The sequence below is a fragment of the Erpetoichthys calabaricus genome, chromosome 9, assembly GCF_900747795.2.
Source record: "Erpetoichthys calabaricus chromosome 9, fErpCal1.3, whole genome shotgun sequence".
Lineage (NCBI taxonomy): Eukaryota > Metazoa > Chordata > Cladistia > Polypteriformes > Polypteridae > Erpetoichthys > Erpetoichthys calabaricus.
Window position 1 is genome coordinate 194297373 of NC_041402.2, and position 24280 is coordinate 194321652.

Consider the following 24280-nt stretch of genomic DNA (forward strand, 5'->3'; position numbering starts at 1 on the left):
TCTTGGGGGGGGGGGGGCCGCAGTGGCTGCAGATTTTCATTCCAATCCAATGCTTAATTAGAAACCAATCCGCGCCAGTCTCGCAGCTTATTTAATTCTATGGCTTGTTACTCTGCAATGTAAGGTTCTTATATCGTAGATTTTTTTCCATTCCAAGGATATCATCCAAACGATCTGAAGCCTAAAACGGGCCATTTTAAGTTTAAACGCACACAGGTTTAAATGGAAACAAGCTAGATGGAGAACTACTGGCTGCCATGTCCTTTACATCTTTTTGTTGATAAGGAGCCATTAAAACACTAAATGTAAAACTTTTTAAGATTGAAATACGCCATTAAGGGTAAGGAACCTTAACAAGCGAGACCACTAAAATGAAACATTAAAATGTCACTTAAGCAATAAGTGCTTCATCAGCAATATCTGACTTCTCATTTAGAAACTGGGTTGGAACAAAAACCTGCAGACACTGCGGCTCTCTGGAACTGACGTTGCCCACCCCCGGTCTAATGTGATGCTGGGGGGTTTACATGACCGACCTCATAGGTACTGCGGTCTGCCATTACACTCTGTTGGAGTTTTCTGCTGCTACGACACACACACACACACACACCACCGCCGCCTTCCTGTAGGTCTGAGTATGTGAGACCCTGCATACAACCACCCCCCCCATTAAAAAAAAATGAAACGCTTCATCCAGCTGTGCCACGCAGACATTCTTCTCGACTGGAGTCTTGCATTTGTTTGACTTTAATAAATTCAACAGTCGTTGTGAAACACCGCAGCTGCCGGGACGTTGCCGAGTCCGTCCGACCACGTGGTTAGAGAGAGAGCAAAAGCGCGTGCACGTGAGAGACACAGGGCGAGCGACTGAAGAATGAGGAGAGAGGGAGAGAGAGAGAGAGAGAGAGAGAGAGTTTGAATTGAACTTTATCAATCAGGAAATCGAGAGAGTGAGAGCTCGGGCGCGCGGGCGTGAGAGAGAGAGAGCGCGCACATGTGCGCGTGCGTCAATCAAATGTCACCCCGAGGCAAATTAAACAGAGCGGCGCGCCGCCCCAGCTGACACTGTCCGGCGGTCTCTTAGCGCCTGGAGAGCCCGTCAACTTCCCCTTTCGCACAGTGCATCTCGGCTCTTCCTGCAGGACAGAAGCCACCAGCCGTTAACAGTGAGTGTCTGCCTTTAAACTTTGTGCTTTTCTTTCGCTTCCTCGGATGTTGGTTGTTGCGTTTGCTCCCCTCACCATTGCTGTTCTGCACGGTTTTGTCGTCCCGTCCAGCCCGTCGCCACGAGGGGTGTCCCCGAATCTCCGCTCTCATTCAGGCTGTGGGGCTGTTGCCGGGTAGCCGAGAGGAGAACGAGGCACAATCGGCGCTGCGCTCCTGCCGGCCGCCAGCTGCACGCCACGGCACGTTTAGTTTTCCCGGGAGGAATGCAGCCTGCTGGGGGGGGGAGGGAATTCGAGGGGGGGCATTGCGTCTGATCCCGAAAAGCCGCGGAGGCCCCCCTTCGTGTCATCGGTTGCTGCACTTTTAGTTTCGGCTGTGTGACTGTGCGCCACCCAGTGGCAGGCCACACCTGGCTCCGCTGCTCACGTTGCTGTTTTTTGGGGGGGGGGGTGCGTAACTCCAATGCTTTTTGTCAACTTTCAGTGTCCATAAACTGCAAGGTAAGAGTGAGGCCTGTTAGCAGGGTCATTTATTGGTGTAAGCGTTTCCAATGGAGGACCCCCCCTTCCCCCTAATGGTGGTCCTGCGCTTAGACACAGCCCTGCTGGTAGGTGGGCCGCCTCTCCACCCCAGATAACCAAGAATGCAGAACACCTGGGGAATTTGGTGGAGTGCTGGGGGAGGGGAGGGCGTGACAGCAGTTTAGATTAGGAGGGCGAGGCCCGGGGGGGGGTCAAGCAAGTCAGACCTGACAGACCACCCTACAGCCCGCTTTTCAGGCCGCCAACTACATGGGCACTGAAGAGCTGAGCCGCTCCTGAGTGTGCAGTGGGCCTCGGGCAGATGCGGCCTGACATACCATTTGGGCAGGATGGGCACCGAGGAAGGCTGGCAGTGGCATATGAGCCTGGCGAGTAACTGGTGATAAGGCAGAGGCAGTGACAGGTCATGGGGGTGAGGGCAGGGGTGTTCCAAAGAGGGGGTACCACACCCCCATTATGTTAAGGTGTTGTCATAGATGCCTGTCACGTTTCCTGGTGGTGGATGAAGATTGGCACTCATTTATGGAGGTTGTTTTCGGGGGGCCGGGGTCGGCTTAAAAGCATTTTGGTTGCAGTGGATGGTTTTCGGGTGGAGGTTATTGGGGTTTTGAGTGGGACCAATGGAGTTCACCCCTCAAGCCCCCACTACCTCTGCTAATGGGTGAGGGTGGAAGAAGCAGGGTGTTGCATGGCACAGTGGGCAGAATGAAAGAAAAACCGTTAAAGGAAACCGCTAAGGCTAACAGGACTGGAGCAGCACGCGGCTCACTGGGTGATGTGGTGCCAGGCCGTGCCAGAGTAGAATTGGTACAAATAGCAAACACAGGTGGCAGTGTTGGGCTTGGTAGTTAATGGCATTTGGACAGCTGGGTGCAGATGATAGAGGTGGCATTGTGTGACAAGTTAAGACCAGGGCGAGTGTGTTGGTGAGTACACGCGGGTCATCATGCACTTTGGGCACTGGTGTGATGCTCGTTCCTTTGGGTTTGGATGTCAGCAGGCTGTGCCCTCGTGACGCGGCTCGCTGATTTCTGTTCACCTGTCATGTCCAAAGGAACACGTAGCCAACATGCCAGAATGTGACGTTCAAACACATGGCACCAGCTGCCTTTGTGTGCTGTAAAAATTTGGTGTGCTGCCAGCTCCAACCATGGTCCAAGGGGTGCCCCCCATGCCCACTTAGATGAATTGCATCTTCATAATAATAATAATACAATTCCTTTTATTTATATAGCGCCTTTCCCATGCTCAAAGTGATTGCCTTTATCTGTTTTGGATAATCTGATCAGCTCTTCTCTGGACTGTAATGTCCTCCTGATCCAGGGCCATCTTAACGCATGGGCACGCTGGGCAGTTGCCCGGGAGCTCCATGCTAATCTCTGTATGTTGTGACTTGCTGAGTGGTTGTGTAGGTAGGGGTCCCAGTGCACTGCTTTGCCCGGGGGCCTATAATGCTGTTAAGACGCCCCTGCTCCTGACCACAGATGCCCACCACCCCCTAATTATTCGCTGTCTACCTCAGACCTCTTTCATGGCAAGGCACGGTCCTGTCTTATTTTGGCATTTCGTCACCCCGCCCCCTGCATATGTAAATGCCCACCCCCGGATGACTTGCTAGTAACACAACTGCTTCATAATATAAAGCCGAGCTCTTTGAGACTTCTTAGCGACCCCCAGAGTGGACAGTGATGCCCCCCCGACTTACACAATGTAATTCTCATAAACTCTTCCCATAAGGATGCCCCCACCTTATTTGTGAATTTCCCATTGGGATTAATAAAGTATCTATCTATCTATCTATCTATCTATCTATCTATCTATCTATCTATCTATCTATCTATCTATCTATCTATCTATCTATCTATCTATCTATTATATAGTGCCTATCTATCTATCTATCTATCTATCTATCTATCTATCTATCTATCTATCTATCTATCTATCTATCTATCTATCAGGTACTTTCTTAAACCCTCTTCCTCCGTTACTTGTGCCATTTTATTCAAATCTGGGTTGTGGGAGGCCAGACTAGGCACGAGCCACATGGAGATGTGGAGCCAACATCCCCTTATTTAAGGGCTGGTGGTAGTAGAGGTCTTTAGAATATAGGAGAGAAACTGGAATACTAGAGCAAAGGGAGAACAGGGAGATTGCATATACATATTGATCTGAACCTACAAGGTGCCATCTATGACAAGGGAGTGAGGATGGGGGCATAGGGGTAATAGCCCCTAAAGTTGCCCTCCAATCTTGGAGCAATGTTAGAGGAAAGTCGCGACGGTAACAATGAATTCACAAGTGTGCAGTGGCTGCATTTGAGACTATAAGCTGCTCCAGGCTGCTAAAGCTGCCCACTGCACAGTAGGTGAAGCTGACTCAATTCTGACTTTTTGACTTGTATCCGTGTTTTTTCGTTTGGCTGCTCCAATTGCACGTGATAAAAATTGGATATGGCTATGTACCAATTTTTATTGTAAATCCTACAAATTAAAAAAAGCCTAATACGAAAGGCTCACGCAACATAATCACACATTCTGTACAAACATTACATCTTCTTCATAACAATCTATGTGCTTAACTGTCAACACTGATCTATTTATGCCTCCAGCCTTAGAGGTACTTTACACTGATGGTTACAAAATAATTTTTTTTTTACAAGTCTATAAATCTAATTCAATTCATGTTTTATAACTACAACAATTATCCGCAAATAACTACAAAAGTAATGAAACCAAAGCATAATTGTTTTCCTTAAACATTTACCTTGAATTCCTTTAAACGTGGTCTTGATCCACATATGCAAATTACACAATTTCACCATCCAATAAACACACGATGTCTGAGTTTTCCTGTGAGAGATGTCTGTGAGCGACGATGAAGAGCGGGGTCAGTCAAGTCACTGCTGGACAGTGGTGGACAAAGGAGGGCGAAATTTGGGGATTTTTAATAGATGCCCATTTGAGAGATTAAATCATCCTTTAGAGACGCATTCAAAGCCAGGAGGTGCCACCCTGTTGCCACCTTGTTTGTTTAATTTTTTTTTTTTTTTTATAGCGTTTGTCTTTCCTATGCTACGCCAGTTTAACGATTAATAATAATTGATTAAATAATAATAATTACAATAATATTGGAATTTCGTGCCCTGCCAATGTGTCAATCCAGGTCGGCTCAAGTCCATCCATGTTTGAATTGTTCGGGGCGGATTGGCTGCTGCTCTTAAGTTTATCTTGGGTTGGCTGAGAAGAAGTTGAGTCTTCATCCCACTAAAGGATCTCCAAAGGAAGACACAGGAGGTCATGCTGAAGTCCCACCTTAAACACTAGTAGGATCATTTCGGGGGGGGGGGGGGGGGGCTTTACAATTATTTTCTGAATGCACTCACAGTTGCTGGGTGACGACTTGTCACCGATTCTGCGGCTGTGATTTTTATAGCGCCTTTCTCTGAACCCATCGCTCTTTATTCAGGGTCTCTGTCTCTATAGTTTTCAGTGGAGCCCACTCCAGGTTCTTTTGATCAGGTGGGCTACTTCTGCCCATCAGGTGGAGTTTCCTCAGATGTCATTCAGTGAGGCCAGCTCACCCAGTCGTGGGGTCAAAGGTGGTCACGGAGTAGGTCCTAGAATCCGAGCCCTGCCTATTGTATTGTCTATTCCTTTGTTTCTTTTTTTTTTTTTGAAAGCCCCCCCCCAATTTATATAATGTGCTTTTATCACCATGGGGTCAACAGAGGCCATTTGTGGCTTTGAGGGTCTTCTGTTTGATCCTGTGCTCCTGGGAACAAATGTTGGCTCAGACTGCAATGAATCGAGGGGCTGGCAGTCATAATCCGTAATTGTGAGGTCAGAGGAACTGGCAGATGGGTCGCTTTCATAGGACAACAAGCAGGGTGTCTTGAAGTGAAGTCCTCACGTGAAGAGGCTGGCCATGAATCTGGGGGTCTCGGAGTCTGAGAGCACCAGCTCACTTTTTTAAGTGCGGAGCGGGCATCGGGCTCACTGCCCAACCTCCAGACGTCCACTGCATTGGCTTCAATTGCAGGTGATATGAGAAACATTAGGAAGAGGGATGCACGGGCACATCTTGAGGATAGCCGAAGAGCCAATGGAGGGACCTCCAGGTCGCAGGATCTGAGGTGGTCCACCTTCTGGACTCTGGTCTTGTCTAAATGTACCCTCCATGACCAGAATTGGAGGTGCCTCTGTAGTCTACTGACCTGTGACCAGCAGCATAGATTTGTCCAGTTGACCAGAACCATCTAGATGTGTTCAGCTTTGTCCACTCTTTTTCTGGATGTCACAGGATTTAAGGTGTCTCCGTGGCCCACCACCCTCTAAGCTTGACTTTCTACAGAGTTGTACGACAAATTTGCACACATTCATCGACTGGTCCACGTTTGCCTTGTATGTCCATAATTTTAGGTGCCAGCCTGGTCCACCACCCTGTGCTCTGACCTGCTGCTGTCAGGATGTACCTGTTTGTCCAGATTTGACCTCCTCTATGACCAGAACTTGAAGCACTGCCCCCTGGGCTTTGAACTGCATCATCATTTTATCCAGATTTGTCTAGATTGGTCCAGCTTTGTCCACTTTCATTCTGGTGCCTCCCTGGCTCACCAGCCTCTGGGCTCTGATCTCCTGCAGATCTGTCCACTTGTCCACACTTGGCCTGGATGTCACAGGACTTGAGATGCCCTCCCTGGCTCTGGACCCTCTGCGTTCTGAACTTGTGTCCATCTATCCGGATTTGTCCTGCATGTGAAGCATTCCAAGTTGCCTCTCTCCGAGCCCTGACCTGCACTTGTCCAGGTTCATCCAGATGTGTCCAGCTGTGTTTGTGTTTTCCAGATATGGCCCGGACCTCACAGACTTGGATGTGCCCTCTGGGCTCTGACCTGCCACACAGATTTGTCCATTTGTCCACATTTGTCCTGATGTCACAGTATCCGAGGTTCTTCCGTGACCCCTGGCCCTGCGCGGTCCATCCCTTTCCTGTCTGATTGTGACACTGGCGTCCTCGGTGTGGGACGTTTAGCTCCCTGGTGGCCCCTGTGATGCGGTTTTCTGTTGACTTGCGGTCGTTCAGATCTTTCTCTCCATCAGTCGTTTATTTTGGCTCGTTCTTCTCCTTCTCCCCACCGGCTCTTCTTCCAGAATTCTCCATTCTTCTCTGTCCATGTCTGTGGTTTGCTCTTTTACACACTTTGGGGGGATTTTCCTCCACGTTTAAATCTCCTCGTCGTCTCCATGAGGGTGCCAGGTCACCTCTGTGACGATGAAGAAGACACAAGCAAAGCAGTTTCTTGGGTGTCTCGAGCACCTTGTCCCCTACCCTGCCATACTGGTGTCGGAACTAATGAGGGCAGCGGTGGGCACCACTCTGTGAGAATGTAGCGGTGTGTGCGTTAAGCCGCTGGGCTTGGGTTCAAGGATTTATGAATCTGACAAGGCCCGGAAATTCTCTCAGCAGATGGGCACCTCGAGGCCCTGTGGTGTTTCTGCGTTCACAAGCCCACCGTGGGTGAGCTGCAGGTGGGACTGTCCGAGGGGTGATCAGGTGCACAATGCATGCAGTGAATGTTCTGGAAGTTGGATGCGTGACTGAAGATGTCTCCCTTGGGGCTGAGCGCCGACATCGCGTGCTGCTCGCGCCTCGTTTCCCATCAATCACGCGTCGCACACTCCTGGAAGGGAATTAAAAAGAAAAGAAGAATTCGTGTAATGTGAGCAGAGCAGCTCAGCTCTCTTCCAGCCGGAATTGGCTAAGGGAATGTGCCGGAATGAAGACGGGTGCCCGCAGGCGACACCCAGCAGGTGGTGCTGGGATGAAGGGTTTCACGCTACGATGAACCTGCAAAGCCTGTGTGACCCAAAGTGGGAAGTGAGGGGACAGAAACGAGCGAGAGGGTCTGTAGCACAGTCCAGCAGCAGATCCGTTCTGAAAGTCACCAGATCCTATCCTGGCATCATCAGGGGCACGATGGGAACAAACCCTGAATGGGATGGCAGTCCATTTAGGAGCCAAAAAAAAAAAAAACTTGCTTGCACCTGCAGTGGACCACTTTACATCTCAGGGATGAGCAAAGGGTGCAAGTTGAGCCCCAACCCTGGATGGGGTGACGGGTCACACCCCTCATAGTACAGGGAGGCCCGTCAACCTGCGCAGCTGATGGGACATGGGAGAAAAATAAAAAAAAATAAAACACAGGGGCATTGAGAAGACATGCAAACTGCACACTGGCAGAGGCCAAGCCGGGGTACAAGAGCAGTGAGGCAGCATCACTAACTACTGAGCCTCCATGCTACCCATCCAGCCGCTACTGGATTGTCAACAAGACACCAACAGTGGAATCCCTCGGCTCCGCCCACCCAATGATAATCCACGGCTTGCTTGACCAATCAGAGAATGGCTTCCCTTCTAAAGCAGCTGACTGATCTCCTTTTTTAATTGCTCCTTGGATGGCATCACACGCTGCGTCATAACAAGCTTTTGTATTCCGTTAATTCCTTGGCGATTCCACTCTGCTAGAGTTGTCCTGCCAGCTGATTTAAGAGTGACCAGAGGTGTGGGCAGTTTGCCAGCGTGACAAGTTAAAAAAAAAAAACAAGGCTGGCCTTCATAATGCTGAGGCCTGCAATAATATGGTAAGGAAGTTGGATCCTTCCGGAAGAAAATGGCCTGGGAGCTCACATTATAGAAAGGGAAGGGGAGGGAGGGATGATCCAAGGGAGCATTGCAGGAAATATTATGTGAAGATCTTTCCAGAAAAAAAAAAAAGAAATGCTCACACTGTAGTAGTAGTTGAAATCATACGTGTGGTACAGCGGTAGGACCTTTCTGCAAGTAAATGGCTCAGGATATGCACCATGGAAAAGAAACCTTAGGGAGGGATGATCAAAGGGAGCAATGTAGGAATCTTTATGTAAAACAATCTGATCCCGCTGGAACAAAATGCTCACACTATAGGAACAGTGACAGTAGGCTGACATGTATCATAAAGCAGAATTGAAATTTTTGAACAAAATGGCTTTGGCCTTGCACCATAGAAAAGGAACACTGGGGAGAGATGATCAAAGGGAGCAATGTAGGAATCTTTATGTTAAGCAGTAAGATCTTCATGGAACAAAATGCTCGCACTGTAGTAGTAGTATGAAGTGTATTATAAAGCAGAAAGATCTTTCTGGAACAAAATATCTCTGGCCTTGCACTATACAAAAAGGAACATTAAGGAGGGATGATCAAAGGAAGAAATGTAGAAAAGATTATTGACATCTGTAAGACCTTCCTGGTACCTAATGGTCCAAACTCACACTTTTGTAGTTGTAACAGTGGTAAGCAGTCGCATCACATGTGATTGTAAAATGAACATCACAGTCCTGAACTCACTCTATAGAAATGGAACTTGAAGGAGGGATGATCAAAGGGAATAATGTAGGAATCTCCATGTAAAAAAAATCGGATCCCTCTGGAATAAAATGCTCACACAATCGGAGTAGTGACGGTGGTATGACATGTATATCGTAAAGCAGCAAGAAATTTCTAGAACAAAATGGCCTTGGCCTTGCACCATAGAAAAGGAACATTAGGGAGGGATGATCAAAGGGATCAGTGTAAGAAGTATTATGTAAAGCCGTGAGATCTTCATGGAACAAAATGCTCACACTATAGGAGTAGTGACAGTGGTATGACATGTACAGTATGTTGTAAACCAGCAAGATCTTTCTGGAACAAAATGGCTCTGGCTTTGCACCATAGAAAAGGAACATTAGAGAGGGATGATCAAAGGGAGCAATCTAGGAAACATTACGTAAAGCAATAAGATTCTTCTGGAACAATGCGGCCCTGCACAACAGGGAAGGTACATTAGGAAGGGATGATCCAAGAGAGAAATGTAGAAAAGATTATTTCCAGCTGTAAGACCTTTCTGGTACCCAATGGTCCGAACTCACACTTTTGTAGATGTAACAGCAGTAGCGGTCATAGCACATGTGATGTAAGATGGACATCACAGACCTGAGCTCACTCTGTAGAAATGGAACTTGAAGGAGGGATGATCAAAGGAAGCAATGTAGGAACCATTCTGTAAGCGGTAAACATCTTCCTGCAACGAAATGGACCCGGCCTTGTAAAACAGAAGAGGAAAACGAATGAGGGATGATCAAAGGGAACAATGCAGGAACGTTTATGTTAAACAATTAGATCTTTCCTAAACATAATGCTTGCACCGTTATGGTGGTAGCGGTGGTGGTATGGCGTGTATTGTAAAGCAGCGCACGTTTTCTGGAACAAAATGGCCCTGGTCTTATACTTTAGCAAAGGAACATTAGAGAGGGATGATCAAAGGGAGCAATGCAGAACACCTTATTTAAAGCCTCAGGATCTTTCTGGATCAAAATGCTCACATGTATTGTGGAGATCTTTCTAGAACAAAATCATCCTGGCCTTGCACTACAGAAAAAAGGGACATCAGATAGGGATGATCAAAGGGAGCAATGCATGAAGCGTGTGTGAATTTCCCCTTGGGATTAATAAAGTATCTATCTATGAAACCACAGTGTAGGCGGTAAAGATCTTTCTGAAGCAAAGTGGTCCTTGTGCTTGTACTGTAGAAAATACACCAGAGGTAGGGATGATCAAAGGGAGCAATGCCAGAAAAATGTTTGCAGATCCCCTTCCCCTTACCTGACACGTGGGACACCCCACTTTCCCACCTGAGCCTACCCTGACGGTGAATCTTCCTGACACTTGGGGGTCCATTTATTTGTACACCAGCCAGGAGGTCATGTGATCTCCAGCACACTTTGTATGTAATTTTAAAAAAAAATTTGAAGTACTGCCCCCTGGTGGCCCCAGCAGTCAGTACAAGCCGAGGTGCCAGATATGTGCAGTTTGGCACTATATATAAATATCAAGTGTGGTGGGTGGGCTCGGTGGGACTGCAGTCAGCAGTTTCAGGCCCCATCTGCCAAGGCTCGCTCGCCGTGTAAAGTCAGCTGACATGCGCCAGTGTGAAAGTGCCCCCGCAGCCCCGTCTCCTGGAGGACACACGCTGGCTGTCTCGGCATCGCGTGAGTCACGCTCAAGTGTGCCTTCGGGGGGAGATCTAAAAATAACACTTAATGTGCAATTTGGACTCGGCTAAGTGAGAGTGCCGTCTTCAAGTCTTGCCGCCTGCCTCCCGTTTTTCACGCAAAGGTGTTTGTGTAACAGTCGGGGTGAGGAAGAGGTGAGAAGATGGGACGGTCGTAAACACGGGACGTCCTGGGGGGAAAAGAGGGTGGGGTTTTTACCCAGAATCCTACTGCCTCTTCATGGAAGTCAGTGAGAACGACACCGGGGCCGGACGTGAATCCCAGTAACTGGCACAAGCAGGGCATTCAGATGCCACAGTGCCATTTGAAGGGGTGGACTCCCTCAACTTGAAGCTACCATAAGTCCCCAGCAAAGGGGCTTCCTGAGGTCAAAACAGAATGAGGGGAGCAAAGCCACCCGCCACCCACCACCTCAGGTGGGCTAAAAAATGTGGAAGGAAGTAACAGAACTGAGGGCACAAGCTCATGTCCAACATCTCCCCTGGCATATCATCTGGGCCTGTTTTTCCTGCCCTCCATTTACCGTGAATTTTATTAACGAGGTCTGAGGATGTTTTATTATATAGCACCTTTAATGAACTGGCATCTACAAGCTAAAACTCATCACCCAGCTGTGCCTTGGCATCAGCACCACAAATACCAGTCCTGACTTGCATACCGCGTGCCAAAGGCTTTGTGCCACCAGGTTCCTCCCATAGGAAGACGTTCCAAGGGAGACAGGGTGTCAGCACGGAGCACCTGAAGAGTAATATGTGCCCTGTGGCACAGCAGTGCCCCCTAGTCACAAACACCCCATCTGGTCATCCAAATGTGTCCCTTTTGTGCCTACAAAACAGTGTCTGGCTGCCCACTCATGCCAAACCATGTAGAGATCTGTTTACCAGACCAGCCACCCTCTGCCAGTCTGCTATTATATGACCCTGGCTTGTCTTGGCAGGGAACTCTGTGCCACTAATATACCCCTTATATAGTGTAAGGCACTATATAATACAAAGATCAATTTTCTAAATCTGCTTTGTCCTGTGTGGCCGCAGCATTGCTAGATGCCAAGCAGGAGCCAGCCCTGGATGGGATGCCAGCCTATCTTGTGCCACACACAACTTACCTTAGCAGGCATATCTTTGGACAAACCCAATGCAAACATGGATAGGATTAGGTGTAGAACTGAACCCGAGTCAAAGGAGCTCACTGCTGTGCCACCCTGAATGTGCGGGCCTAAGTGTTTTAATAGGACGCAGAAGGGGGTGCCAGTCCTCACAGGGCAAACTCTCCTGCAACTTAAGATGTTTACATTCAGCGATTAACCAATCAGCTTGTTGTCTGCACATTTGTGACTTTCTAACAATTTCAAAGGGTGGTCCTGCCGGGTAATGGCGGTCATGCTGAGTCACAGGATTTATTTTTAGACGTGTATTGCAGTGCGGTTTGACACCATGGCCTCATACGCCATTGAAGCCTTCCTGCCAAGCCGCCTTCCCAGTTTGTACCTGCTGTGGATGTGGGCGCCAAGTATAACTCGCTGCAGTGCATGACATGGTGACGAGCTTGTGACATGGAGAGAAGGTGGGATGGGGCAGGGTGGAGCTGGCATGTCGCTGTGTCTGAGGGGCACACTGCCCAGTGCAGTGAGGACCTTCATTCATCTGAGGCACTGATAAAGGGGGGCATAAAGATGGACATGGACATCCTGATGGCCCACTGTCACAGCCTTTGTGGGGTGCAGCCTGTGTCTGCTTTGAGGTTTGGGCTACAAGTCCTTCAAGAGGATCTTCAACAATACCAGCTGAGCAGCCCCTTAGACACTTAGAGGCCATCAGGCCAGTAGAAGCCCCTCAGGACTAAAGACGCCACTCATTATGTGAAGGTGTCCGCAGGGGCTTCTTTATGATTTGGTGGTCTGCAGACCCGTAGCTTCAGGTCAGCTGACTATTTGCTGGTGGTCTAAGATACATTTGAACTGAGTAGCAGCTCATTGGTGTAGAGGTCAGTGGTGACATCCCTACAATGTGTTGGTACCAATGGTGGCTTAAACTGGCATATGGCTGTGGCTTCTGCTCAAGTGACCCCTGAATAATTTAAAGCCAGCAGCTTCACTTCACCTGAGTTTTCTCTGGTGGTCAGACGTACCTGAAGTGGCTTAAGCTTTCGAACTCGTGTGGCTTTACCCGAGTGGGGTGGTCAACGGCAGGTTAAACTTGCTGTGACTCATGCCCTAGTGGCACCTTTATGGATTAGAAGCTTCCTGGCCTGCAGCCCCCACTCAACAGAAGTTGAAACCTTCACACACCAGTGACTCCCACCTGAGAGGCACCTTTAGAGACCTCCAGACCTGCAACAACTGCTTCAGCTGAGCAGGTGCCCATCATGAGCTGGCATCATCGCCAGTGGTTCATCCACCTACTGCTTCACTTGAGCGGCACTTTCATAGTGTAGAGACCCCTGCAGGCTGGTAGTCCGACCATACCTGGATGGTCCTCACCCAAAGGGCTCCTGTTATTTATAACAGTTTCACCTGAGTACCACCCTGGAGACTTGTATTCAATTGTGGTCCATGCCCAAGTGGCACCTTAATGGATTAGAAGCTTCCGACTCGCCTGAGTGTTTGCTGAGGGTCAGTTGTGTTCACAGAAGTTGTGACTCCCACCTGAGAGGCACCTTTAGAGACCTCCAGACCTGCAGCAACCACTTCAGCTGAGCAGGTGCCCATCATGAGCTGGCAGAGAGGAGGGGACGCTGGCGCACGCATGCTGTTGCCGCTCCTCCCTGTTAACAACACTTCATAAAATTCGCCTTAATCCTACACTTTTTTTACGCTTGTTTTATTTCTTTCTTGTACGTATAATTTGTGAATGCAGCTGACTCAAATTGTATGGATTTGGTTTAATTTTTGTGGACTTTATGGGCTTTACTTTGACTGGGAACAACTGAATCTGTGGATCACGGGACGAGACCTACGAACATTTCTTTGTACCTTGGTGATCTAGGAGCCTGGGATCTGCTCTCGATTTATTTTATTGTGCTTTATGACTAAGAACTGATCTGATGTTCACACCCGCCTGGCTTGTGGCTCTGGGGTGATCACACCTGTAATGCCCAGCGTTACTTGTTTGTGGCTGTATGTTGGAACCTCCAAATCCTGCTATTCTTTCTGCTGCTTTGCTATCGCCACTCATCTGCGCCACCGCACCCGCCCGTCTCACCGGCTCCGTTCTGCTGTGCTGTGCTGTGCTGCTTCTCCACTGCTATCAGATGAGTATTGCTCAGTCATCTTCTTCTTCTTTCGTCTGCTCCTGTTAGGGGTCACCACAGTGGATCATCTTGTTCCATCTCTTCCTGTCCTCACCATCTTGCTGTGTCACCCCCACCACCTCACCACCTCACCACATCCATAAACCTCCTCTTACCTGGCAGCTCTATCCTTAGCACCCTTCTCTCCCCTCTTCACATGTCCAAACCAACGCCATCTCGCCTCTCTGACTTTGTCTCCCAACCGTCCCACCTGAGCTGACCCTCTAATGTCCTCATTTCTAATCGTGTCCATCCTCGTCACACCCAATGCAAATCTTAGTATCTTTAACTCTGACACCTCCAGCTCTGTCTCCTGTGCCACCGTCTCCAGCCCATATAACATCGCTGGTCTCACTACCGTCCTGTAGACCTTCTCTTTCACTCTTGCTGATACCCGTCTGTCACAAATCACTCCTGACACTCTTCTCCACCCACACCACCCTGCCTGCACTCTCTTCTTCACTTCTCCTCCACACTCCCCATTACTCTGTACTGTTGATCCCAAGTATTTAAACTCATCCACCTTCACCAACTCTATTCCCTGCATCCTCACCATTCCACTGACCTCCCTCTCATTCACACACATGTATTCTGTCTTGTTCCTACTGACCTTCATTCCTCTTCTCTCATATCTCCTCCTCTCCAGGGTCTCCTCAACCTGCTCCCTACTCTCACTACAGATCACAATGTCATGGGGACTCCTGTCTAATCTCGTCTGTCCATCACCATTGCCAATAAGAAAGGGCTCAGATGCGATCCCTGATGTAATCCCATCTCCGTCACTCCTACCGCAGACCTCACCACAGTCACACTCCCTACATATCCTGTACAACTCTTTTGTACTTCTCTGCCACTCCTGACTTCCTCATACAATACCACAGCTCCTCTCAGTCACCCTGTCATATTCTTTCTTCAGGTCCACAAAGACGCAATGCAACTCCTTCTGGCCTTCTCTAAACTTCTCCATCAACATCCTCAGGGCAAACATCTCATCTATGGTGCTCTTTTTTGGCATGAAACCATCCTGCTGCTCACTGATCATCACCTCACTTCTTACCTGATCTTCCACTACTCTTTCCCGTAACTTCATGCTGTGGCTCATCAATTTTATCCCCCTGTAATTACTACGGTCCTGCACGTTCCCCCTTATTCTTAAATATTGGCCCACCAGTACACTTCTTCTCCACTCCTCATCATCCTCTCACTTTCCAAGATTCCATTAAACAATCTGGTTAAAAACTCTACTGCCATCTCTCCTAAACACCTCCATGATTCCACAGGTATGTCATCTGGACCAGCGGCCTTTCCATTCTTCATTCTCTTCATCGCTGTCCTTACTTCATCCTTGCTGATCCGTTGCACTTCCTGATTCACTATCTCCACATCATCCAACCTCTTCTCTCTCTCTTGTTCTCTTCATTCATCAGCCTCTCACAGTACTCTTTCCATCTGCTCAACACACTCTCCTCACTTGTCAGTATGTTTCCATCTTTATCCTTTATCACCCTAACCTGCCGCTCATCTTTGTCAGCTTGGCCCCTCTGTAGCCCACTGGTCCTTTTCTCCCTCCTTAGTGTCCAACCTCTCATACAACTCATCATACGCCTTTTCTTTAGCCTTCACTACCTCTCTCTTCACCTTGAGTCTTATCTCTCTGACTATCCCGCTTCTTCGTCTTCACCATCCTCTTCCTCTGTATACTCTCCTGTATTTCCTCATTCCACCACCAGGTTTCCTTTTCCTCCTTCCTCTGTCCAGATGTCACACCAAGCACCCTTCTTGCTGTCACCCTTACTACATCTGCTGTAGATAAGTATCACTCCGTATCATGCTAAAATACTCTCATGACAAACTCCTTCTTATTAAACAGTTTGTCCAGAACAAATGGTCTGACTGGAATATCGTAAAAGACACCAGGATTTTGTGGCGCCCAAAATATGTACATCATGAGTCAGGTCACCACCACCACCACCACCACCAGGTTGCGAATTAAAAGACCACCAGCAGCATTTGCTCAGGAATACGCCATCCTACTCACGGCCCTGGAAACAGAAGTGTCAGTGTGCCGAATTTACAGTACGTGAACATAAACTCCGATCGCGGCTCTGTGCAACAAGAAGCCTCATGAACTAATATCGCATTGTTTAATTTGAGGTCTCTTAATGGCTAAGCATTGGTGCTGTCAGAACTCATCACTGACACCAAACTTGATATTCTGTGTCTAACGGAGACTTGGCAAAAACCAAACGAATTTCCGTCTCTCACGGAGGCGACTCCACTTGGGTTCACTTTCCACACCGAGCCTCGCAGCTCAAGACAAGGCGGAGGAGTCGCAGTGATTGTCAGAGTGGAGTTAAACATCAAACGAGTCCCCATTGACTGTCCATTGTCTTTTGAGTGTCTGGCTCTTAAACTAATAACAGAATCAGGTCCTGTCTCACTCATTGTTCTTTATCGTCCCCTGAAACACAACGCGAGTCCTTCTTATCTGATCTGACTGAACTCTTCACCCACCTAAGCTCTCACTCTCAGAGAATTATCCTTCTCGGTGATTTCGACATCCATATTGACATCCCCACATCTAAACTGAGAAATGACTTCCTATCCTTACTGGACTGTGATGACTTGACACCACATGTTGATTTCCCCCTCACTCTGGTGGCCATGATCTGCACTTATGGACTATCTGTGGCCGACACTCACAGCACCGATTTGCGACTCTCTGACCATAAAGCAGCACTTCTCATTGTCTCATGACCTCTCCCTCCTCTTACCTGTAAAGGACAAATCTCTTACAGAAACCTTCAAAATATCTGTCCCTCTTATCCTTTCTGGATCCATTTCTGATCTTTTACTCTCTTCTCCTATTCCATCACCACTAGATAGTCTTGTTGTCCACTATAACTCAGCCCTTCATTCCGCACTCGATAAAACATAAGGAGGATTCCTTTAAGTGTTCATCTCCTTGGTGTAACTCAGAGCTACAATCTATGAAAGCAGCTGGCCGACGCCTTGAGAGAATGTCACGTAAGTCTGACCTCACTGTGAACATCCAGGCTTTCTGACCACCAAAGAGCTTACAGAGAAGCACAACCTGCTGCCAAGATCACCCATTATGGCAGAATAATAGAAAGTGGCCACGATAACCCAAGGGTTTTGTTCTCTGTACTTAACAAACTACTCGAACCTGCGTCTGGCCCAACTACCTCTTCTACTGAAGTCTGTGAGGAATTCCTCCACTTTTTCCGTAACAAAATTAAAGATCTAAATAATTCAACTAACATAAATCCATCATCTGTTTATATCTCTCCCAGTTCTCCCACTCCATCCAGCTCCTTCTCTAAGTTCTCACCAGTCATGATGACTTGTGTACTTAACCCCGTCCCCAGAACACTACTTCAATCCTGTCTTCATGCCGTAACCCCGACTGTTATCACAATAATAAACTCACCCCTCATCACTGGCTCTGTGCCGCTCACTTTTAAAATCACTTCTGTAACCCCAATGTTAAAGTCTGGTCTTGATGGTGACGATCTTATCAATTTCCAGCCTATTTCCCATTTACCTGTCCTGTCAAAAGCTCTCAAGCGTGTTGTAGCCTCCCAGCTCACCAATTACTTAACTTCTAATAACTTGATGGACCCTTCAGTCTGTGAAACTGCTCTGCTACGGGTCACCAATGATTTGCTTATGGCAGCAGACTCTGGACAGACCAGCATATTAATTCAGTTAGACCTCAGGGCAGCATTTGACACTCGGGTCAGACCTGACATTCTACTGTCCAGAATGGAGAACATGCCACTGGGTATCTCTGGCACTGCCCTCCAGTGGTTCAAGTCCTATCTGACTGACAGCCCAGAGTTTGTTAGTGTTGGTGACAGCAGGTCCAGCTCAGCGCCAGTCACACAAGGAGCTCCTCAGGGCTCTGTGCTCGGCCCTCTTCTCTTCTGTATTTATGTGCGTCTCCTTGGCCATATTATCCGTAGCTATGGACTGGGTTATCATTTTCATGTAGATGATACTCAGCTCTACTTCAATGTTAAAAGTGGAACTTCATCAGAGCTTTCTCAGCTCACAACCTGCCTCAGTGAAATTAAAACCTGGATGGAGCAGAACTCTTTAAAATTAAATTACAACAAAACTGAACTCCTGCAAATTGGGACTAAAGTGCCACTTAATAAAATGAGCTCCTTCGCAGTCTATCTTGGCAGTGATCTCATCAGACCTGCCTCTACTGCAAGGAATCTTGGTGTCATTTTTGATTCCTCCGTCACTTATTCCGCCCACATAAATCACATTAAGAAACTTTCTTACTTTCACCTCCGTCACATATCCCGTGTTCGCTCCTTCCTCTCTTTCTCTAATGCTGAGAAGCTTCCATCCATCCATTACACAATCCGCTATACAGTAATCCCTCGCTATATCGCGCTTCGCCTTTCGCGACTTCACTCCATCGCGGATTTTATATGTAAGCATATTTAAATATATATTGCGGATTTTTTGCTGGTTCGCGGATTTCTGCGGACAATGGGTCTTTTAATTTCTGGTACATGCTTCCTCAGTTGGTTTGCCCAGTTGATTTCATACAAGGGACGCTATTGGCAGATGGCTGAGAAGCTACCCAGCTTACTTTTCTCTCTCTCTTGCGCTGACTTTCTCTGATCCTGACGTAGGGGGTGTGAGCAGGGGGGCTGTTCGCACACCTAGACGATACGGACGCTCGTCTAAAAATGCTGAAAGATTATCTTCACGTTGCTATCTTTTGTGCAGCTGCTTCCTGAAAGGACATGCTGCATGGTGCTTCACATACTTAAAAACCAAACAGCCCTATTGATTTGTTTGCTTTTCTCTATCTCTGTGACATGATCTGCTCCTGACTCGCACTCCTTTGAAGAGGAAGATATGTTTGCATTCTTTTAATTGTGAGACTGAACTGTCATCTCTGTCTTGTCATGGAGCACAGTTTAAACTTTTGAAAAAGAGACAAATGTTTGTTTGCAGTGTTTGAATAACGTTCCTGTCTCTCTACAACCTCCTGTGTTTCTGCGCAAATCTGTGACCCAAGCGTGACAATATAAAAATAACCATATAAACATATGGTTTCTACTTCGCGGATTTTCTTATTTCGCGGGTGGCTCTGGAACACAACCCCCGCGATGGAGGAGGGATTACTGTATCCTAACTACATGGTTCACGGGGGTCTGCTGGAGCCAATCCCAGCCAACACAGGGTGCAAGGCAGGAAACAAATCCTGGGCAGGGTGCCAGCCAACCTCTGGGTACATACAGTTAGGACCATAAATATTTGGACAGAGACAACTTTTTTCTCATTTTGGTTCTGTACATTACCACAATGAATTTGAAATGAAACAACTCCGATGCAGTTGAAGTGCAGTCTTTCAGCTTTAATTCAGTGGGGTGAACAAAACTATTACATAAAAATGTGAGGCAACTAAAGCATTTTGTGAACACAATCCCTTCATTTCAGGGGCTCAAAAGTAATTGGACAATTGACTCCAAGGCTATTTCATGGGCAGGTGTGGTCAAGTCCGTCGTTATGTCCTTATCAATTAAGCAGATAAAAGGTCTGGAGTTGATTTGAGGTGTGGTGCTTGCATGTGGAAGATTTTGCTGTGAACAGACAACATGCGGTCAAAGGAGCTCTCCATGCAGGTGACAGAAGCCATCCTTAAGCTGCGAAAACAGAAAAAACCCATCGGAGAAATTGCTCCAATATTACGAGTGGCAAAATCTACAGTTTGGTCCATCCTGAGAAAGAAAGCAAGCACTGGTGAACTCAGCAACGCAAAAAGACCTGGACGTCCACGGAAGACAACAGTGGTGGATGATCGCAGAATCATTTCCATGGTGAAGAGAAACCCCTTCACAACAGCCAACCAAGAGAACAACACTCTCCAGGGGGTAGGCGGGCGTATCGATATCCAAGTCTACCATAAAGAGAAGACTGCATGAAAGTAAATCCAGAGGGTGCACTGCAAGGTGCAAGCCACTCATAAGCCTCAAGAATAGAAAGGCGAGATTGGACTTTGCTAAAGAACATCTAAAAAAGCCAGCACAGTTCTGGAAAAACATTCTTTGGACAGATGAAACCAAGATCAACCTCTACCAGAATGATGGCAAGAAAAATAGTATGGAGAAGGTGTGGAACAGCTCATCATCCAAAGCATAGCACATCATCTGAAAAACACGGTGGAGGGAGGCAGTGTGATGGCTGCCAGTGGCACTGGGACACTCGTGTTTATTGATGATGTGACACAGGACAGAAGCAGCCGAATGAATTCTGAGGTGTTCAGAGACATACTGTCTGCTCAAATCCAGTTAAATTCAGCAGTCAAAGTGATTTATGATACAGATGGACAATGACCCAAAACATACAGCCAAAGCAACCCAGGAGTTTATTAAAGCAAAGAAGTGGAAAATTCTTGAATGGCCAAGTCAGTCACCTGATCTTCACCCAACTGAGCAGGCATTTCACTTGTTGAAGACTAAACTTCAGACAGAAAGGCCCACAAACAAACAGCAACTGAAAGCTGCTGCAGTAAAGGCCTGGCAGAGCATTAAAAGGAGGAAACCGAACATCTGGTGATGTCCAGGAGTTCAAGACTTCAGGCTGTCATTGCCAGCAAAGGGTTTTCAACCAAGTATTAGAAATGAACATTTGATTTCCAGTTATTTAATTTGTCCAATTACTTTTGAGCCCTGAAATGAAGGGATTGTGTTCATAAAATGCTTTAGTTGCCTCACATTTTTATGTAATCGTTTTGTTCACCCCACTGAATTAAAGCTGAAAGTCTGCACTTCAACTGCCTCGGAGTTGTTTCATTTCAAATTCATTGTGGTAATGTACAGAACCAAAATTAGAAAAAAGTGGTCTCTATATAAATATTTATGGACCTAACTGTACACACACCAAGCACACACATTAGGGACAATTTAGGATCTCCAATCCACCTAACCTGCATGTCTTTGGACTGTGGGAGGAAACTGACGCAGACACGGGGAGAACATGCAAACTCCACTGAGACACTCGTCCCTGCCTTTATCACATCCCACATCGATTATTGTAACTCGCCACTGGCAGATGCCCCTTCTAATCTTCTATCACAGCTCCAGCTTATTCAAAACTCAGCTGTAAGAGTCCTGAGACGGACCACCAGCAGCAGCGAACACTTCACACCATCCTGCTCCGCCTTCACTGGCTCTCTGTGTCTTACAGGATTGAATAAAAAATTCTATTAATTACACTGGTCAACAAAAAATATTCTCTATTAAGTTTCTTACCCTGATGTCATATATGACATGAGAATTAAGCTAGCACGTCAGGTTTTTGAGATACACATCATTGACATTTTGACATTTTTGAATATCAATATTCTACAGTGCATCCAGAAAGTATTCCCAGCGCTTCATCACTTGTTCCACATTTTGTTATGTTACAGCCTTATTCCAAAATGGATTAAATTCATTTTTTTCCTCAGAATTCTACACACAACACCCCATAATGACAACGTGAAAAAAGTTTACTTGAGATTTTTGCAAATTTATTAAAAATAAACAAACTGAGAAATCCCATGTCCATAAGTATTCACAGCCTTTGCCATGAAGCTCCAAATTGAGCTCGGGTGCCTCCTGTTTCCCCTGATCATCCTTGAGATGTTTCTGCAGCTTAATTGGAGTCCACCTGTGGTAAATTCAGTTGACTGGACATGATTTGGAAAGGCACACACCTGTCTATAGAAGGTCCCACAGTTGACAGTTCATGTCAGAGCACAAACCAAGCATGAAGTCAAAGGAATTGTCTGTAGACCTTCGAGGCACAAATCTGGGGAAGGTTACAGAAAAATTTCTGCTGCTTTGAAGGTCCCAGTGAGCACAGTGGCCTCCATCATCCGTAAGTGGAAGAAGTTCGAAACCACCAGGACTCTTCCTAGAGCTGGCAAGCCATCTAAACTGAGCGATCGGGGGAGAAGAACCTTAGTCAGGGAGGTGACCAAGAACCCGATGGTCCTCTGTGGAGAGAGGAGAACCTTCCAGAAGGACAACCATCTCTGCAGCAATCCACCAATCAGGCCTGTATGGTAGAGTGGCCAGATGGAAGCCACTCCTTAGTAAAAGGCACATGGCAGCCCACCTGAGTTTGACAAAAGGCACCTGAAGGACTCTCAGACCATGAGAAAGAAAATTCTCTGGTCTGATGAGACAAAGATGGAACTCTTTGGTGTGAATGCCAGGCATCACGTTTGGAGGAAACCAGGCACCACTCATCACCAGGCCAATACCATCCCTACAGTGAAGCATGTTGGTGGCAGCATCATGCTGTGAGGATGGGAGACTAGTCAGGATAAAGGGAAAGATGACTGCAGCAATGTACAGAGACATCCTGGATGAAAACCTGCTCCAGAGCGCTCTTGACCTCAGACTGGGGCGACGGTTCATCTTTCAGCAGGACAACGACCCTAAGCACACAGCCAAGATATCAAAGGAGTGGCTTCAGGACAACTCTGTGAATGTCCTTGAGTGGCCCAGCCAGAGCCCAGACTTGAATCTGATTGAACATCTCTGGAGAGATCTTAAAATGGCTGTGCACCGACGCTTCCCATCCAACCTGATGGAGCTTGAGAGGGGCTGCCAAGAGGAATGGGCCAAACTGGCCAAGGATAGGTGTGCCAAGCTTGTGGCATCATATTCAAAAAGACTTGAGGCTGGAATTGCTGCCAAAGGGGCATCGACAAAGTATTGAGCAAAGGCTGTGAATACTTATGGACATGGGATTTCTCAGTTTTTATATTTTTAATAAATTTGTAAAAACCTCAAGTAAACTTTTTTCACGTTGTCATTATGGGGTGTTGTGTGTAGAATTCTGAGGAAAAAAATGAATTGAATCCATTTTGGAATAAGGCTGTAACATAACAAAATGTGGAAAAAGTGATGAAGTGCTGGGAATACTTTCTGGATGCCCTGTAGATCAACACGATATCTGGAGTTTGAACTTTGTGCCACCCTAATTCTTTTGATGTGTTTATTCTGAATCCAAACCAGAAGACGATACCAGAGACACATTAAAGCAGTAGTGGGTAAAGTCAGTCCCGGAGGGCCGCAGTGGCTGCAGGTTTTTGTTCCAACCCAGTTTCTTAATTATTAATTTAATTAAACCAAATAGTGCCTGATAAATACAAACAGCTGTAAATGGAAACAAGCCAAATTGAGGACTGCTGGTTTCTTTTGTCATTTGAATCTCATACTAATAAGGAGCAATTGAAAACCAAGAATACAGCTGTTTACGCCTACAATAAGCAATAAAGGTTCAAAATCCTAACAAGTGACGTAATAAAAATGTCGCAGAAGTGTCACTTGAGCACTAAGGGTTTCTTATTAAGCTTCTTATTGGGTTGGAACAAAAACCTGCACCCCTGTAGCCATTCTGTACCCGGGTGGTCCTCACCCATTAGGCTCCTTTATCCTCCACAGAATCACCAGAGGGACACCTTGATGGTCTCGAGACCCCCACTCCCACTCATTATGTGCTGTAATGGTTCAAGCTTTCCTCCGTCCGTGGTTTCTTAACACTCGGTGGTCTCCAGACCAGTAGCCCCACTTTGTCTGGCTGTGGGTTTCCGGTCTACTATAAGAGTACCTAAAACACTTAGTGTGCCCGTTTGGGTGGCGCCCTTCTCTCCCACGACTGAACTTCTGCTCTTGTTCCGCTGTTCCACTTCCTCTTTCTATTAATAACTCGGCTCTCGGCCACCGCCGATCCAACAAGCGGACGCTCGACTCCGTGGGAAACGAAACAAAACCAAAAACACACTAAAGAATAAAACTTGACAGACTCGCTATGATGATCCTTTGTGGATGGCAAAATCCAAAAGGTGACATACTGTATGCCCCCTTTACTGTGCCCTTCCCTGCTTAGCTGAATGACCTTAGGGGTTTCTCTGGTGTGAAGGGTCACTCAAGTGACAAGGACAGGGGCCTAGAGTGGTTCTAAAAGGATGAGACAACATGCAAGCCCACTGCCAACATGCTGGGTATGGATGCTGGGGCAACGGTGCCCTGTAAATGCTTTGGCTTCACTGGCATAAATGAAAATGAGAGAACAGTGCAGCCTGAAAGGAGGAAGGTAACAATCCTTCAGACCACTAGAGGGTGCCAGAGGTGTCTGAAGGTCTACCTC

The 24280-nt window shown here is 47.1% G+C and overlaps 1 protein-coding gene across 1 annotated transcript in view; it reads left to right on the plus strand.

Moving 5' to 3' along the window:
* Window positions 1-971: 971 nt before the first annotated feature.
* LOC114657007 (torsin-4A-like) overlaps window positions 972-24280 on the plus strand; it is a 30740-nt gene continuing 7431 nt past the window's right edge. The window contains exon 1 of the mRNA XM_028808716.2: window positions 972-1166. The gene's annotated coding sequence lies outside the window, so the exon portion shown is untranslated. The remainder of the gene's footprint in view (window positions 1167-24280) is intronic.